The following is a 17,275-nucleotide window of genomic DNA, read 5'->3' on the forward strand; positions in this document are numbered from 1 at the left end:
GATTCTGATGTTTTTTTTAGCACTCTATATATTAATTCTTTATAAATATTTAAAAAGCTTCTAAAGTATAATTTTGGAAAATTTTGAGTTTGGGGGGAAGGGGGGTTTTAAAAACCTCTTCCCGTGATATAACGTGCACTCTGAAGTAAATTATAATATTCTTAGCACTCTATCTATTAGTGCCTTACAAATATTTGAAAAGATTCTAAAGTAGAATTTTGGAAAATTTTGAGCTTGGGGGGAAGGGGGATTTCAAAAACTTCTTCACATGACAAAAATTGTCCTCTAAAGTCAATTCTGCTGTTTGTAGCATTCTATGTCTTAGCACTTTAGAAATATTTTAAAAAGTTTCTGAAGTAGAATTTTGGAAAATTTTGAGTTTGGGGGGAAGGGGGATTTCAAAAACATATTCCCATAACATGATTTGTCCTCTGAAGTCGATTCTGGTTTTTGTAGCACTCTATATAATAGTGCTTTAGAAATATTTTAAAAGCTTATAAAGTAGAATTTTGGAAAATTTTGAGTTTGGGGGGAAGGGGGATTTCAATAACCTCTTCCCATGATATAATGTGTCCTCTGAAGTCGATTCTGATGTTTTTAGCACTATCTATTAGTGCTTTAGAAATATTTTAAAAGCTTATAAAGTAGAATTTTGGAAAATTTTGAGTTTGGGGGGAAGGGGGATTTTAAAAACCTCTTCCCGTGATATAACGTCTCCTCTGAAGTGGATTCTGATGTTTTTAGCACTCTATCTTTTAGTACTCTAGAAATACTTTAAAAGCTTCTAAAGTAGAATTTTAGAAAATTTTGAGTTTGGGTGGAAGAGGGATTTCAAAAACATCTTCCTATGACATAATTTGTCCTCTAAAAATGACTAGGTTATTTTTACTGGTCACTCTTGTCAAATCCTTTCCCTAATTAATACAGTTTAAATGGTCTTATCAACACAGAGGTGTTTGGCATGTGCCTGCTACCCTCAAGGGTAAGGCTTTCTGATAAGCAGTTGTGAAATCACAACAAACCTGGTTTTATTATACCATGAGAATAGTCAGCAAGGATAGGAAATTAAATGGTTTAGGATTTAAATAGGATTTTGGAATAAATTTTAATGAACAAGGTTAAAAGCTGAAGTTGTCTAAGGTAAGCAGTGATTTATAATTATGATAGTAATATAAGATGAAATATGAGTTAAAACAACTAGTAATGCGCAGTAATTTACCGGGGGGGAGGAGTGGAGGTAGGTACTTCAAAGTACCTTCCCGGGACAAACCTTAGCATGTACATCCATCCCTGAAAGTTTCATTTTCCTAACCCAACCCCTTTCCAAGATATCCAAAAGTAACTAAAGTAGAATTTTACCGCCTTTTTTTATGTTGAATACGAATATAGCAATTATTTCTATTGAAGATGGATTTCAGCCCCCCCCCCTATATATGCAAATTCAGGGTTAGGTTAGGTATAGCCTGTGTAGAGGGGGGGCTGAAATTCATTTCTGATAGAAATGCTTATTATATTTATAATCAGCATAAAAAAGGCATCAAATGGTGTGTTCACTTTAGTCCTAACTCAATAATATGGTTTGGTAGATATTGACCCCTTTATCTAGGTGTAGCCCATTAGGGACATCCACCATAGCCTATGGCTAATATAGACAGGGGCATCTTGCCCCTAATATAGGGGTAAAGTTCATTTGTGATGCAAATGAATGTTATGTTTAGATTCAGGATGCAATTCTGTATAGAAGGGGGGGGGGGTATATACTCTGCAAATATATAGGTTCTAAAACTTCATGAATTTCTTAGAAAAACTGCTAAAATAAGGATGAATCCTTCCCCCCCCCCAAAAAAAAATGTGTAAGCTATGGTTATTTGGTAATGTTCTACCAAATCATATTATTGACTTACGCATAATCATTTCTATTGGAAATGAATTTCCGCCCCCCCCCCCCTATATATGCCAATTCAGGGTATATATTTCTACAACCTGACCTTGAATTGGTATATATGGGGGGGGGCTGAAATTCATTTCCAATAGAAATGATTGTTATATTTGTAATCAGCATAAAAAAGGCATTGAATTGTGTATTCACTTTATTCCTAATTCAATAATATGATTTGGTAGAACTTTACCAATTATTTTGCACATTATGGAGTAAGAATTGTTTTCTTAACATGTTTCCTTATGTCCAGCTTGGCTTCTAGGCTTATAATAGGGCTACTGGTTGGATAATTTAAAGCTTTGTAGGTAAATTTCTAGGTTGCACCCTATAATTTAGCTTGGACAAAAGTGAAAACATCATTTGATGTCTTTTCTTATGCTCTTTCGTAATTCAATAATTGGCTTCTTTTGCCAATTGCATCTTGAGCTCTTAAAGGGGCCCCAAAGTTATTTCATTTTGGTAACCATGCTATGAAGTTATAACCTAACCTGCAAAATACTTGATTTTTAATTCAAACTGTTTTCCTATTGTTTCAAGTTTTTCAAATGCCATCAACAAAAATAGTGCTGATTTTGGCAATTCAAAATTTTCATGTTGACAATTCAGGGTATATATTTGCACATTAGGGGGGGGGGAGGGCAAAGTCTATGGTAAATTTGCAGTGGGACTTATAATTTAGCTAGGATGAAAGTGAAATTCATTTGATGCTTTTTTATACTCTTTCATAATTCATATAAAATACATTCAGGACCCATTTAAGGGCTCAAGATGCAATTTGCAAAAGAATCAATTATTGAATTATGAAAGAGCATAAAAAAGGCATCAAATGATGTTTTAACTTTCATCCTAGCTAAATTTATAGGCCACCTAGAAATTTACTGATTTGTATATATAATACAAGCCCTTGGGCTTCACACATACCAACAATATTTTTTTTCATTTTCACATGGGGTCCCTTGTGGGGACCCCATGAAATCCCAAGATTTCATTTTCCAGGTGAGGAGGAGGTGCCAAATGTCTCCAATCATTTTCCAAATAGTATCTATTCATTGCCTCAGCTCAGTCCAGCATTCTGAGCAAATTTCATTTTTCACTATTTTCAACTATAGTGACCCCTCATATAAGGTATGTGGATTATCATCTGGATTTTGTGTTGCAAAATTTTAATTACTTAATAAACACAGTTTGGACATTTCTGGGAGACTATCTGGGCTTCATTTTTTTGCAAAACTTTCTGAGCTTATGACAATTCTTGACAGTCAAACCCAAGACGTAAACACAGTCAACCAATATTTAATTCATTTTTTGTTAGTGCTTGTCTTAGCTTATAAATGGGTTCACTTGCCTAACAGTCTAGGCAGACAGGCTCTTTCAGGTTTTAGATGCCTATTTCCCTTGCAATTCCCAGCAACTTGTTGATCCAACTAATATTGAATTAAGTTCTTGTTAATACAAATGTCTGGGCCCCTCACTATTAGGCTTTAAACGCTTGTTTGCCTGACATTCCAAGCAAATTAATAGTCCTATGTAAATTCTAAACTCCTGGTCAACCTTCCCAAGACCATTGGCGGGTATGCCTTGTTTGCCTCTGTCCTAAGTAAATTTAAAATTTTTGGTCAACCTGTCTTTTTAGGCAGACATGCCTTTCCAAAAGGCTTGAATGCTAAGCAATGAACATAGGCTAGATTGGGAACCCATGTGAAAATGAAAAAATATTGTTGGTATGTGTGTAGTGCATGGTTAGTGTGTTAGTATGTGTGTAGGGAAATGGTCTACCCATTCATAGCTTTATGCATCTGTGAATAAGTTCTAAGGCAAGAGAGGAATTTGAAGCAGTTTTTGGAGGCACCCACCAGTGTCTTTGGCAAGTGACCCAAAAATTTGTATTTGTTTAATAAGAGAGTATTTGTCCAATAAGAGAGTTGTACTTATTCCTGCCATTTAAACATTTGCATCTGAAATATTCAGACTATCCGTCTTGGCTTTTTCTACAATTAGGCATGTCTTGATGCCTGTTGCAAAATACTTGATTTTCAATTCAAAACCATATAGAAGGTTTTGCATCATCCATCTTTTAAAATAAAATTTAAGTAAAAATTTATATTAATTAGACACCCTAATTAATATACATAGGCTTGTATTTTTTGGGTCAGTGTATTTAAGATTCCATAAGTGACATATTTTGGGACAAGGTGAACATAGGCTTGGCCTACTACCAATAGAGGAATAGAATTGAACTTGTTCAGGAGATTATAGACAATAAAGAGGCATTTTTTTAGATTCCTAGTTTTATGCTCATGTTTATTGTTCAGTTTGCATTTTCTGTTGGTCATCATCAACACCTTCTAGCCTAATTGTCTCATGTAGCCCTTGGGTGTATAAAGAAATTAACTAAACAATGACAAAATATTACTTTATAATATTTAGAATATTCCTATCAGTACAATTATTATGTTCCCTTCTATTGGTATAATCCATCTTTTAAAATAAAATTTGGGTAAATATTTAGGTGTAAATTTATGACCATTCTACCTCAGAAGTAGATGTATTAAAATATAATTCTTACTTCATAATTTGCAAAATAATCCTAGTTACCATATTTTCCAGCAGGTGAACCTTTATCTTCACAACTTTCCTTATTTTTCCAGTTTTTTTTTAGAAATTCATAATTTTTCACTGTAATGTTTTGTACAGTACAATTTTGAAAAATCTGCTAAATGCCATGTCATCTAAAAAAATAATTTATATGTGTTGCTATTGAAAACACAGTGGCAGAAGTATGGAAATATACATTATATGGCAGATTGTTACTAAAAAAAACTGGTATTTGTCTAAAATGCAGTAAACATTAATAAGTGAAGTTTTGTTAATGCTAATGAAATAAAACAAAATATAATAGTTTAGAAACAAATTTAGGCTAAATATTTGCACATTAGGGGGGGTGGGGGTAAGGCATAGCACATATTAAATACATAACCTAACTTAGGTACCTTTTTTGCCCCTTCAACCCCAAAAAGCTAAAGTTTAAATCTTTGTCACAGAGTGAGCAACACCTCACTAGCCAGCAGAAACCTGTTTTTCATATGGCATCTTTGAAATTCTACATGCAGTCTTTCCTGCGATTTCACTGGATTCTAGACAAGCACCAAAAAACTTCTAGAAACTTTGTGCAGAAAGTATTCTGCCATCTACAAATAAATTTGTAGGATAGCACATCTGTCAGCAAAAATTTGTAAACCAACAAAATGCTTATCGAAAGCATGGCTTTTTTCAAAAAATTTATTGCAAAACTGGAAAAAAAGTGAAGATAAAGGTTCTCCTGCTGGAAAATATGTTATCTAGGATTATTTTCATAATATGAAGTAAAAATTGTTTTTTAAAATGTCTTCTTATGAGGTGGAAGGGTCGTGCATTTACACCAATATTGAAAACAGTTTCAGACAAGACTGTTTGATTCAAATCACTAGCCTACACAAACACCTATTCAACATAAAACCAATTGCTTATGATAACATTCAATAACAAGGAAATATTTTACTAGGTCTATGTTTGAAACTATTGGGGGGGGGGGGAATGCATGTTTTTTGTCAGAATGATGAATTTTATATTAAAAAAGAATATAAAATAGTGAGTAAAATAGTCACGTATGTTTTATTATGATGTTTCCTTCAGAAGAGCTGTAACTCTAGTCTGCTACCAAACATTGTAAATTGTTTCTTTGTGTTGTTGATGGAGATGGCTTTTCTTCTTTTTCCCCTAGTTGAAAAATATATAGTCCAAATTGTAAGCATTTTTTTACTGTCCAAACAAAAACTGGGTTTAAAATTAGGGATGGTTCCACCTCTCTTACGTGGAGAACAGGAGAAGACACAGCTCATTGCCCTTTTTATGTTCTTTTCAAATATCATAATCTTTTTACTTGCAAATCTTGATTAAAGCTTTTGAGTGGACCCAACAGTGACATCTGATTTCGACAGTTCTATCAAAATTGAGTGGTTAGACTTGTACCAAGTGGTTTTCACAAGCCCCCTGAAAACAATTCAGCCAACTGTTTTAACAAGAAATGCATGATATATAACAAGATGGTAGACAAAAAATATGTAACTAGTTGTATATTATTTATAACTATAGGTAAGACAATATTCCACCCAGAAAATTAAACCCTGCAGGCAACTCATCTTCTGCAGAAAATTTTCCCCCAAAACTCCCCCTCCTCACCATGTGTAAAATCCCCACCCTTCTGAAATTTTCTCCCTCTAAAATATGATCCACATGTAAAACAAAAATATGAGCAGTTGCAGCAAAACCAGGGAACATCTTCCTTGGTCCTAGTTTAGATTTTGAATAAGATTGAGAAGGTGTCACTTCTCCAAGTTAATAAAAGCCTATATTCTTCTGCAATTTTATTGTGGAAATATTTTGAAATGATATGCTGTTTTTGAGCTTTCATTGCCTCCTATCCTAGAAAATAAAGATGGGAAACATCCCATTCTTAAGTATCATTATTGAGGGAGCTGCTGAACTAGCTGCAATATATGCAACTGCGCTCTGGTTTAGTCTTCAAATGAAAATATCTCCTTAAACATGTACTAAATTTTTCAAAGTAAAAAGGTAAATTCTGCTTTTTGACTTTGAAACTTGGATTGAGTTTAAATTCTAAATTTAAACTTTGTTTACAGTTAGATATGGAGACAGCTTTTAAGTTATAGCATGCTCTTTATTAAAAGAAAAAAAATCAAAACTAAGCATATTTCAAATGCTATTGACTACTGAAGAAGTTTACCTAATGCTTTGAACTAAATCAAGACACAATCAGCCTTGTGGTTATTTGAAGGAGTCACTGTAGCTTGTGTATTTTTAGGGACTTTGTGCTTCTACTCACCCCTTGTAAAACGGGAGTAGCTTAGTGTATCCAAGCGTTATTGCCAATAGTAAACATTGGATAAGTGGTATTTGCTCAATTCTGGGGCTCTGTTATGGACTTGCCTCAAATTCCAATGGCTGAAGATCTTTCCCTTTCTGAAGTTTGTCCTGTTAAGAATGGTAGGTTTTTTAATTAAATTTGCAGTAACAGAATAATAATAAAGCTTTATTTGCTCTAGTAAATCATTTTTTTTCTTTTCTTTCTATCTTGCTTATTGAGTACTGTTCAGGAAAATAAACACAAACAAATATATAACTGTATATACCCTTGCATCAAGACCTTAAGATCTAAGATTGATTAAAGTGTTTTGCTATAGAAAACACATAAAAGGTTAATATATTAACTGTAATTTTGTCTGTTTGAGGAGAATTTTTTCCTTCTAGAATAAAGGCATGATAAAAAAAAACATTACAACCTAAAGTGAAGGTTGTTATGTGGCAGCCATAATATTTATCTGAAGGATCAGCTTCCTTTACTTGTCATTTTTATTTTATACTATTTTAGAAATTGTTTATTTAGCTATTTTTTAACTTGCTTAGCCATACATAAAAAAAAAACCAATAAGTATATAGTAGCTACAAATCAAAGATACAGAATCTTGCTAAAATGCATTAAAGGATGCCTTGTTAGAATTAAACAGCAATATTTTACTGCAATTCTATTAAAATTTCATAATTTAAATGCAATGTTTTCAAGCTTAATATCCCTTGGAATTGGCTCTTACCTTTTGAAAGTTTACATTTGTGCCTTCTTTTCAATTTGTGTGAAATGTTTTTTTATTATATTCTTATATGAAATGTGGTTTTTTCATTTTCTATTGACTTCTGCTTCAATCAAAGGGGGTTTTAGATGGCTAAAATAAAATTTCAGTGGTACAAAATTTCAAATAAATAATGTAGCATTCATAATTGTCTTTTAATTTTGAAATCTTATTTTCATCAAAATAAAGTAGAGGGCACAGTTGCCAGTAATTATAAGTAATTTGAATGCCAAAAATTAGTTTTCCCATATCTGTTTGTATATAAAGTAAGAATAAGTAAAATATTTTAGTGCTAAATAAAATTCTGTTAATATTTGGCATTAAAATTTTTGGGAGACAAATCAGGGGGGGGGGCTAATTAAAATTTCATATGCGGTCAAAAAGGTCAGAACCACCACTGGCTTCAATTGCTATTTGTTACCAAGTTATATACAAGATTGCAACAGAAGCGATCATATTTTTTTGTTGTTTCTAGTGGTCTGTATAAATTTAAAAATCTATTAAATTTATTAAAATGAATTTATAAACTATAAAAACAAAACAAACAACTTTAATCCACTCCGTAAGATATTTTTTAATATTTTTGTGGAACGAACTTAGCGAAATTGATTCCTTTATATAGTTGGGCAACAGATTTCACACCTCTACTCCAACATGTCGTAATGACAGTGCACTTCTATAGCTGTGGCACATTTCTGTTATGAGTAGAAGTTTTTGGGTATGAATCATATTCTGAAGCAATTTGAAACATATTAAGTTGTCTTTGTCCAAGTGGTTCTAAAGAATTAATACAAAATTTAACTTGCAACTTGGAGCTTAGGTATTTTAGAAACATTTAAAACTTTTGCCAGTCGGAATGAATCACTTGTAAAGTATTAATATTGAAATATAGTTATTACTGTCCGATTTCTTAACAGTTGGATTTTGCATGTTTTATTCCATGCTCTAAACATGAACAAGCGACGGTATAATATAAAGTTTTAATTGCTTTAGTCTATTTAGAATACCAGTCCCTGGGGAAATTATAATGTTAAGTTCCCTCACATTATCTTTTTATTTAATCATTTCATCAACAATTATTCCCAAATACATCAAATCAGTTACACTTTTAATCACTACATTTCCAATTGAAAGTATCTTATCTGTTTCAAAATGTTGTATATTTGAAAAAACCATTTGGTTTTTCTCTAGAAGACCCACATGTCCTTAGCCCTTCTCCTCTTTGTGGTTCTAGTTCTGGTTCTAGGCGTTTACCCCCCCCCCCCCTGGAAAACACAACCCCTCTCGCGGAAAATACACACCCCCGTGGAAAGTAATACCCCCGCCCCCTCCCCGAGGAAAATATCCCCCCCTTCGTGGAAAATGCCTCTGGTAAATACTCCCCCCCCCGCGGAAAGCCCCTCCGGCAAATACCCCCCCCCCCCGTGGAAAATACGGCTATCCAAATTTGAGAATTTTATTTGAGTTTCATTTTTTAATTTCCATAGGGGAAGGAATTTTTGTACTTGTGTATCATACGCCCCTCACTCAAGTTTACACTGTGCAAAACTCGACAGTAAACCGTTTTCTGCTAGCCTAGTGTGAGACAAGACAAAGAGAAGTGACAGAATATTTGGGAAATATATAAATTGTGCCATATGTTTGCACATAACAGGGGGGGGGGGGTAAAGTATTTGGACATTTTGAAATCTGAAAATAATTATTTCTAGGCATATGTCCACTAAAAAATTACAGACTAGTTTCAATGATTAAAATTTGGTTGAGAGTCGTCCAGTTACGAAGTGACAGGTTGTTTAAGGCAGCTTATAAAGATTTACTCTGCAGGGGAAAAAAGAACGTGGCCACTAAAAAAAAAAACACATTTTAGAAAAAACAGGGTTTTCTTTTGTTTGGAATGGAGGTAGAGGACCAATGGATGTAAATGCAAAATAGGAGAATGAAATTCAGATAGGACTAGAGAATCAAATGATCCAAAAATAGAATGACGAGATAGAAAAATCAGAATCACTATTTAAAGATATTAATGTGGTTTATTGGCAGAAGTTCTACCTTAAGCTGAATTTACCACCTAGATATTTGACGTTCTGGATGTGCCTCGGGGCTATTTGCCTGCCAATTAGCGCAAGGTTTAAAAGATATTTTGAATAAAAATGTTCCAATGAAGACAGATATACTTGCCCGCTTTGCAGAGTTAAAGAAGATTATTTGGGGCATTGCTTGAGCCGGTGCCAGGGGCTCTCTTCTCATAAGGGAAGGGAAGGGATATTTGGCAAAATGAGTCGATGCTTACAGGTGTCTTAAATAGTACGTAAGTAAAAAAAATCCCAGTATAAAGTAAATACAATGTTTCATTTAAATGTTTTTTCCAAGTTTTAAATGTTTTTTCCAAGTATTAAGGGTTTTTATTTTCAATGACCATATTTCCTAGTAGTAAGTACCATTATTAGGTTAATTTAGTGTTTTATGATTATTGCTGATCAAAGTTTATGTTATTTGTGGCTTTCATTTATGTTATTTTACTGTGTTCATGGCCGTATATCTGGCTTTAAATTACACTTATCAATCAATCTATCTAATATGCAGAATAATCGCACCTAACACATTTTGCATGGAGACCCGCTATTCTTTACCCCCCCCCCCCCTAAAATGCAAATCTATTGCCCAGATTTGTTTCTAAAGTAACGAAAAAATCGGTTTGTTCTTGAGTTTTACACAGCGTAAACTTGAGTGAGTGGTGCATAATACACAAGTACCTAAATTCCTCCCCCCTGCGGAAATTAAAAAAACACAACAAATAAAATTCTCAAATTTGGAAAGCCTTATTTTCTAGGGGGGTATTTTCCAGGGGGGGGGGGTACACGCTGACCGCCCGTAGGTCGAGAATTCAAAAATTATTGGAATTTTTTCAGCTAATATGTGGATTACTTTATCACTTTACTTTTCATCAATACACTTTTTAAAATTATTTATGAAATTAAAAACAGTTGGATCTTTTAAGAAAACTTCGCTCTTGTGCTTTATGTCCTTTTTATTCATGTTTCGTTTTAGGAGTTGAAGACGCTTTACCTAGTGAGAGTGAGGAGCTCTTTGATATTTCAAACATTTGTTTGTCTCCTAAGCTTGAAGCTGTTCCATTGAATACTTTTTCTAGCATTGCAGGACAATATAGATTGGAAGCTGACATCCAAGAATTCGAACCCGTAAGTTTTGACAATGAAGGTATCTTTCAAACATTTGGTTTTGTGGATTCATGAATATTTAATTAAAAAAAACTAGGGTACATGGAATAAATTTTAGTATTTTAAACTGATCTTTTTATGAAACTTTTTTTTTATCTTATTCCGGTTAGCAGGCATTTACTAAACCGGTTTTGAAGTTTAGCAACAACTTTCAAAGTGTTAATTGAAAGGCGTTTCGTGAAATCCGTATATCTGGATGGCCAAGAATAAAGCTCTGATCTATAGTGTCTATATTTCTTTCTAATGGCAGATATAAATCTGTTTATTCTTTTCCTGATTTAACCTCACTGATTAATCTTTTAAAACGACCAGAATATGGACTGGTTTTGTGAGAATTGTGGATCGAAAATTTTGACTTTAAACAGTAATTTAATCAAAATACTAGATCTGAACAAAATTCAGGATCCATTTTGTGTCATTGAATTAAAAAGGTTTTTTTTTGTAGAACAATTCGTTATGCAATATAAATTTAGAGATGCATAACAAGTCCTATTGGGTTTTAATAATAGAGACAAAAGTCAGGTTTTGTGTTAGATATAAAATTCTATTGATATCCAGGGGAATAAACCCTCCTAGAATTAAAAAAATAATTGTTTTGGGGCATTTGAAAACCAGATTTTCTAGTACTTTTTATTGACAAAAAATGGAAGAAGACAAAAAAAACGAAAGAGCTGAGGCCATTCCAGTGCAAACATAATTCAAACAGAAGTTTAAACTAAATCAATCATTTTCAAGTCCCCATGCCAGTCCTTGCTCTTCTGAAAATTTACAATTATGGAGACACGTCCTTTTGATACCCATCCGACGATATGCTATATGTGGTACTTTGCCAAAAAAAATTGCTCTATCGTTCAAATATTTGGTCAGTAACGGAAAGCTCTACTATGCCTACCTCTAACGGCAATTACTAACTAGTTCGTGTAATGTGTTTACATATTCTCCTAATAATGTATATACAGATAACCCTTAATTCCTTTGTTCTATAATTTATTTTATGCATCTGTTTTTAATATCAAAAAAATCATTTGAACTTAAAGTGAAAACATGTGACAAAAAGTAGCATTTTGATAAGCAATACTAAATTAAAATCAAAAATATATTTAATCCGATTTTTTTCTTTTTTTTTCAAACATGATTTATATTCTTTTTTCTTTATAAAGCGCAAATAACTCTTGTATTTTGGGAGTTTCGGCCCCCTCATCATAGGTAGCGCAATAGTGCTGCCTAAGTAAAGAACGATGTTGGCACAATGTATTATTTTTATTTATTTATTTATTTTTTGGTTCTTGGTCTTAGAACAGGCTACTTCGTATCGAAGGAGTTGTCGTTGTAACTTAATAGTCGAAAGTGATTGGAAGGCAACTAACACCCCTTCCACGCCCACCATTTCCCCAAATAAATCCAATCAAAATTTTAAGTAGCCATTTTGTTCAGCGTAGTTGATTTCCAGATAGAAATCACGTTTATGAGGAGGTCACTCCCCCACAATAATCAGGGCAAGGGTTGTAAGTTATGCTTTGTGGGCATTTAAATTTTTTTATAGAAAGCATTGTCGTAAAAACATCAAAAAAGGCTCATTGGATTGGAAATCTAAATGGCCAGTGCCCTTTGTAATAGAAAAAACTGATTGGATGGGAACTAACACCCTTTCCACACCCACCATTTATCCAAACATATTGAATAAGAATTTTGAGATAGCCATTTTGTTCAACGTAGTTGAAAGTTCTGGAATTTAGGTCTTTGAGGATGATACTCCCCCCACAGCCCTCAGGGTAAGGGTTGTTATTTGTGCCCTGGGGGCATAAAAGTTTTTTTATTGAAAGCGTTGTCGTTGGAACTTCAATAGGGGCTCATTCAATTGGCAATTCAAAGGGCTAGTGCCGCTTTTAATATTGGAAAGTGATTTGAAGGCAACTAGCCCTCCTCTCAAGCCCACCTTTTCCCCAAACACATCCAATCAAAATTTTTAGATAGCCCTTTTGTTCAACGTAGTTATAAGTTTTAGAAATTAGGTCTTTGAGGATGATAACCCACTCAGAGCCGTTGGTGCAAGGGTTGTGAATTATACCCTGGGGGCATGTAAGGTTTTTTTTATAGATAGTGATGTCATAGAAAATTCAAAAAGACCTAATTCGACTGGAAATTAGCAGGGCTTTTTCCCTTTTTAATAGTCGAAAGTGATTGGAGGATAATCTAAGCACCCCTCTCACACCCATCATTTCCCCAAACACATCCAATCTAAATTTTTAGACAGCCATTTTGTTCGACGTAGTTAAAAGTCTGGAAATTATGTTTCTGAGGATGAAACTCCCCCCACAGCCCTCAGGGCAAGGGTTGTAAGTTATGCCCTGAGGGCATATAAGGTTTTTCTTTTTATAGAAAGCGTTGTCGTAGAAACTTCAAAAAGGAATAACTGGATAAGAAAATTGAAACGGCTATTGCCCTTTTTAATAGTTGAAAGTGATTGGATGGCAAGTACCCCCCCCCCCCCTCTCACACCCACCATTTCCCCAAACACATTCAATCAAAATTTTGAGATAGCAATTTTGTTCAACGTAGTTGAAAGGTCCGGAAATTGTGTATTTGAGGATGACAATCCCCCCACAGCCCTCAAGGCAAGGGTTGTAAGTTATACCCTGGAGGCTTACAAGGTTTTAATAGAAAGCGTTGTCGTAGAAACTTAAAAAAGAGCTCTTTCGATTGTAAATTGAAAGGGCCAGGGCCCATTTTAATGTTCGGAAGTGATTGGAGGACAGGTACCCCCCTTCTCTTGCCCACCATGTATCCAAAAATATTCCACAAAAATTGTGAGACATCACTTTTCTTTAATGGAGATGAAAGATCTGGAAACTAAGTCTTTGAGGCTGACACCCCCCCCCCTCCAGTCCTCTGGCAAGGGTTGTAAGTTATGCCCTTGTGGCATATAAGGTTTTTATTGAAAGCCTTGTCGTTGTAACTTCAAAAGGGCTCATTTGATTAGAAATTGAAAGAGCTAGTTCCTTTTTTTCATATTTGAAAGTAATTGGAGAGTAACTAACACCTCTCTCACGTCAACCATGTTCCCAAACACATCCAATAAAAAGTTTGAGATAGCCGTTTTGTTTAACTTAGTTGAAAATTCTGAAAATCGGGTCTTTGAGGATGACAGCCCCCTCACAGCCCTCAGGGCAAGGGTTGTAATTTATGCCCTGGGGGTATATAAGGTGTTTATAGAAAGTGTTGTTGTAGAAACTCAAAAAGGGCTCTTTCGATTGGAAATTGAAAGGGCTAGTCCCCTTTTTAATAGTCGAAAGGGATGAGAAGGCTTGAAATTTTATAGTTAAGATCGATGTGGGTACAATGTACTATTTTTTTATCCTTTTTGTTTTGACCAGGGCACTTCGTATCGAAGGAGTTGTCTTAGGAATTTCGAAAAGGGTTCATTCGATTTAAAAAAGGAAGGGCTAATGCCCTTTTTAATAGTCGAAAGTGATTGGAGGGCAGCTAGTCCCCCTGCCATGCCCACCCTCCTATTTGCCCAATATGTTTAAAAACTAAACGTTTCCTTAAGATACAATCAAAATGCGATGTATTAATGCTAATTCCAAAAAAGGCATCTCAGCAGTATACCAAGAACGACTGGATGTATTATGTTCAAACTTTCGGGGCTACTTCTGCTCTCAAAATTTAACTAAATCAAAATAGCGTAAGTGTATACAAGCTATCAAAGAAAGTAAACAGATTTTTTGCAAATGATATCAAGTTTTCTATTTCAGGTCAACTATAGGAGTTATGAAACTAAATTAAACACTACTATTTTTGGCCAGATTTATAAAAGGGTTTATGTTGTTAAAAATTGCTGAACATTTTTCTCCAGCATACAAAAAGCAGGCCAAACTATAAAGTCTTAAAAAAACCTATAAAATTTAAACAATTGTTTTCTTTTTCCCTGAAAAGACAATGTCAATATAAAACGAACAGAAATTAATAAAAAAACTTTCCACAAAATAAGTTTTTCAAAGAAAAGTAAAGAACTCTATTAAACCAAAAATGAGCAAAAATAAAATCAAATAATCTACCAAGCTTGAAACTACCACAAATCAGCATCGATAAATAAATGAAACCCAAAACGAACAGAAATTACAATTGATAACCGAGTCAAACTCAAAAAGAGCAGAAATTTACATGAGTGGGGCTCAAAACCCCTATGCCTTCCCAAGGCCAGAACATAATTTGCACATTACTGAAAAAAATACAAATGAATTATCATTGTCAGTTTAATATACATATACTGATATTTAGTAATCAAAATGTTAATATTATTTGATTTATTAAAGTTATAAAAGTAAAAAAAATTAAATGTTTTCAACACTAGCACCAGTTCCCACTCGTATAAGTTACCCCTGCACATAATTTACCTCTTGTTCATTTGAACTAAAGTTTGATTAATTGCAAATTCATATTTTCCTGCTTTCTTTTTCTTAACAGAGGAGCGCTTTTTAAATTATTTAAAAAATTTGCAGAAAAGGAAGTAATTAACAAAATACATTGAAATAATGTTTAGATTATCACTCTTCAGTGTTGGTTGAGGCTCTCGATTTGCCACCGTTTTAAATTTTCCTATCTGTTTTTGTTGCTTTCTTGGGTTTTGGAGCCTTATTGTTTCTGAGTAATTTGTCGGGATTGTATTTTTATAGCTTTTTTTTGTTTGGTATTTTAGGTGTTGAAGTTCCTTCAACAAGTGTTGCCGAAACCCTAATCGAAACTTCAAATTCTTCTCTGTCACCAGAACCTCAAAATCTCCCTGAGTCTGTTTCACCCAGGATTTCTACATCACTTCGAGAATTTGACTCCATGAAAGTGGATCGTGATGACCAAGGTATAATTAACCAAATATTGTCGTTGCATCAATTTTTACTGAGAAATAAAAAAAAAATTCCGTGGAATTTTTGTTTTTGCTAAAATAAAGAAGAAAATGTTACACATAGCTTCAAATACAGTTACTGAAAGTTTTTACTTGCCTTAAAAGCATTACTAGCGCTAAACACAAAATGATTATGAGATTTAATATTGTACACCCTTTTTTATGTCGTCTAAAAGTTGAACAATGTTTACAAAGTGCCATTTAATTTGCCACTCCTATTTTCAGTGAGTAGAAATCTGTTTCTATTCATTAACATTAACTACTAAATACTGAATCTACAAATCAGTGAGTAAAATTCTAAATTTGCGGAATCAGTTTCATAACGGTCAAATTTATCACTCTTGAATTTATTCCAACCTCTTATCATATCTAATTTTCCAAATTTGAAGACTGGTATTTGTTTGCTCTGTGGGTTTTATTCTTCCTGGGTAAATTATTTAAACGATTTTATTGTAGATTGACTTTTATCTGTTAATATCTTTTTATCACAGGCAGCGGAATAGCGCTGCCAAAGTAAAGAACGATGTTGACACAATGTATTATTTATTTATTATTATTATTTTTGTTTTTTTGTTTTAGACCAGGGCGTTTCTTATAAAAGAAGTTGTCTTGGAAACTTCAAAAAGTTGTCATTCGATCTGAAATTGAAAGGGCTAGTGCCCTTTTTGACAGTCAAAAGTGATTGGAAGGCAACTAGCCCCCAACGTCCGTAATTTTCCTAACATATCTAATTTGAATTTTGAGATAGCCATTTTGTTCAGCGTGTTTGAAAGTTCCGAAAATTTTATTTATAAGGGCGACACCCACCCCCCAGAGCCTCAAGGGCATGGGTTTTAAGTTTTGCCCTGGGGGCATATAAGGTTTTATAGAAAGGGTGTCGTATAATTTTTGGAGGTGGCTCATTGATTGGTAATCAGAAGTTCCAGTGCCCTTTCTAAGAGTAACAGTGGACGGAGGGCGTCTCCCCCCCCAAACTCGCACATGTCTTAATGTCCCGAAGTGCATCCAGTTGAAATTTTGAGATAGTAATTTTATTTAAATTAGCTCAAAGATCATATAACAAGGCTATTGGGGTTGAAACAAACCGCCAAAGCCGGGGGGATAGGGTTTAAAGTTATGCCCTGGGGGAATTTAAGATTTTAATGAAAGGGGTGGTTGTATAAACTTTATAGAAGTCTCATTTGGTTGAAAATTGGAAGCTATAATTCCCTTTTAAGTGTCAAAAGTGAAGAAGGGCAACTAGCTCCCTCCCCCCGACTACCCCTCTTTTCACCAAATGCATCTGATTGAAATTGTGAAATGGCCATTTTGTTCAAAATAGTCTAAACAACATTAAGAGTAAAAAGAGATTTGAGAGCAACAAGCCCCCCCCCCCCCTCCACGCCCATCATTTCCCCCACCACATCCAATCACAATTTTAATATAGCAATTTTTTGTTCAGCATAGTTGAAGAGACCAGACTTTTCTTTGTTGAGGATGACACACCCCACAGCCTTCATTTTACGTGTTG

Source organism: Artemia sp. Qi Xiang Cuo, chromosome 19, assembly GCF_049724085.1.
Source record: "Artemia sp. Qi Xiang Cuo chromosome 19, ASM4972408v1, whole genome shotgun sequence".
Classification (NCBI taxonomy): domain Eukaryota; kingdom Metazoa; phylum Arthropoda; class Branchiopoda; order Anostraca; family Artemiidae; genus Artemia; species Artemia sp. Qi Xiang Cuo.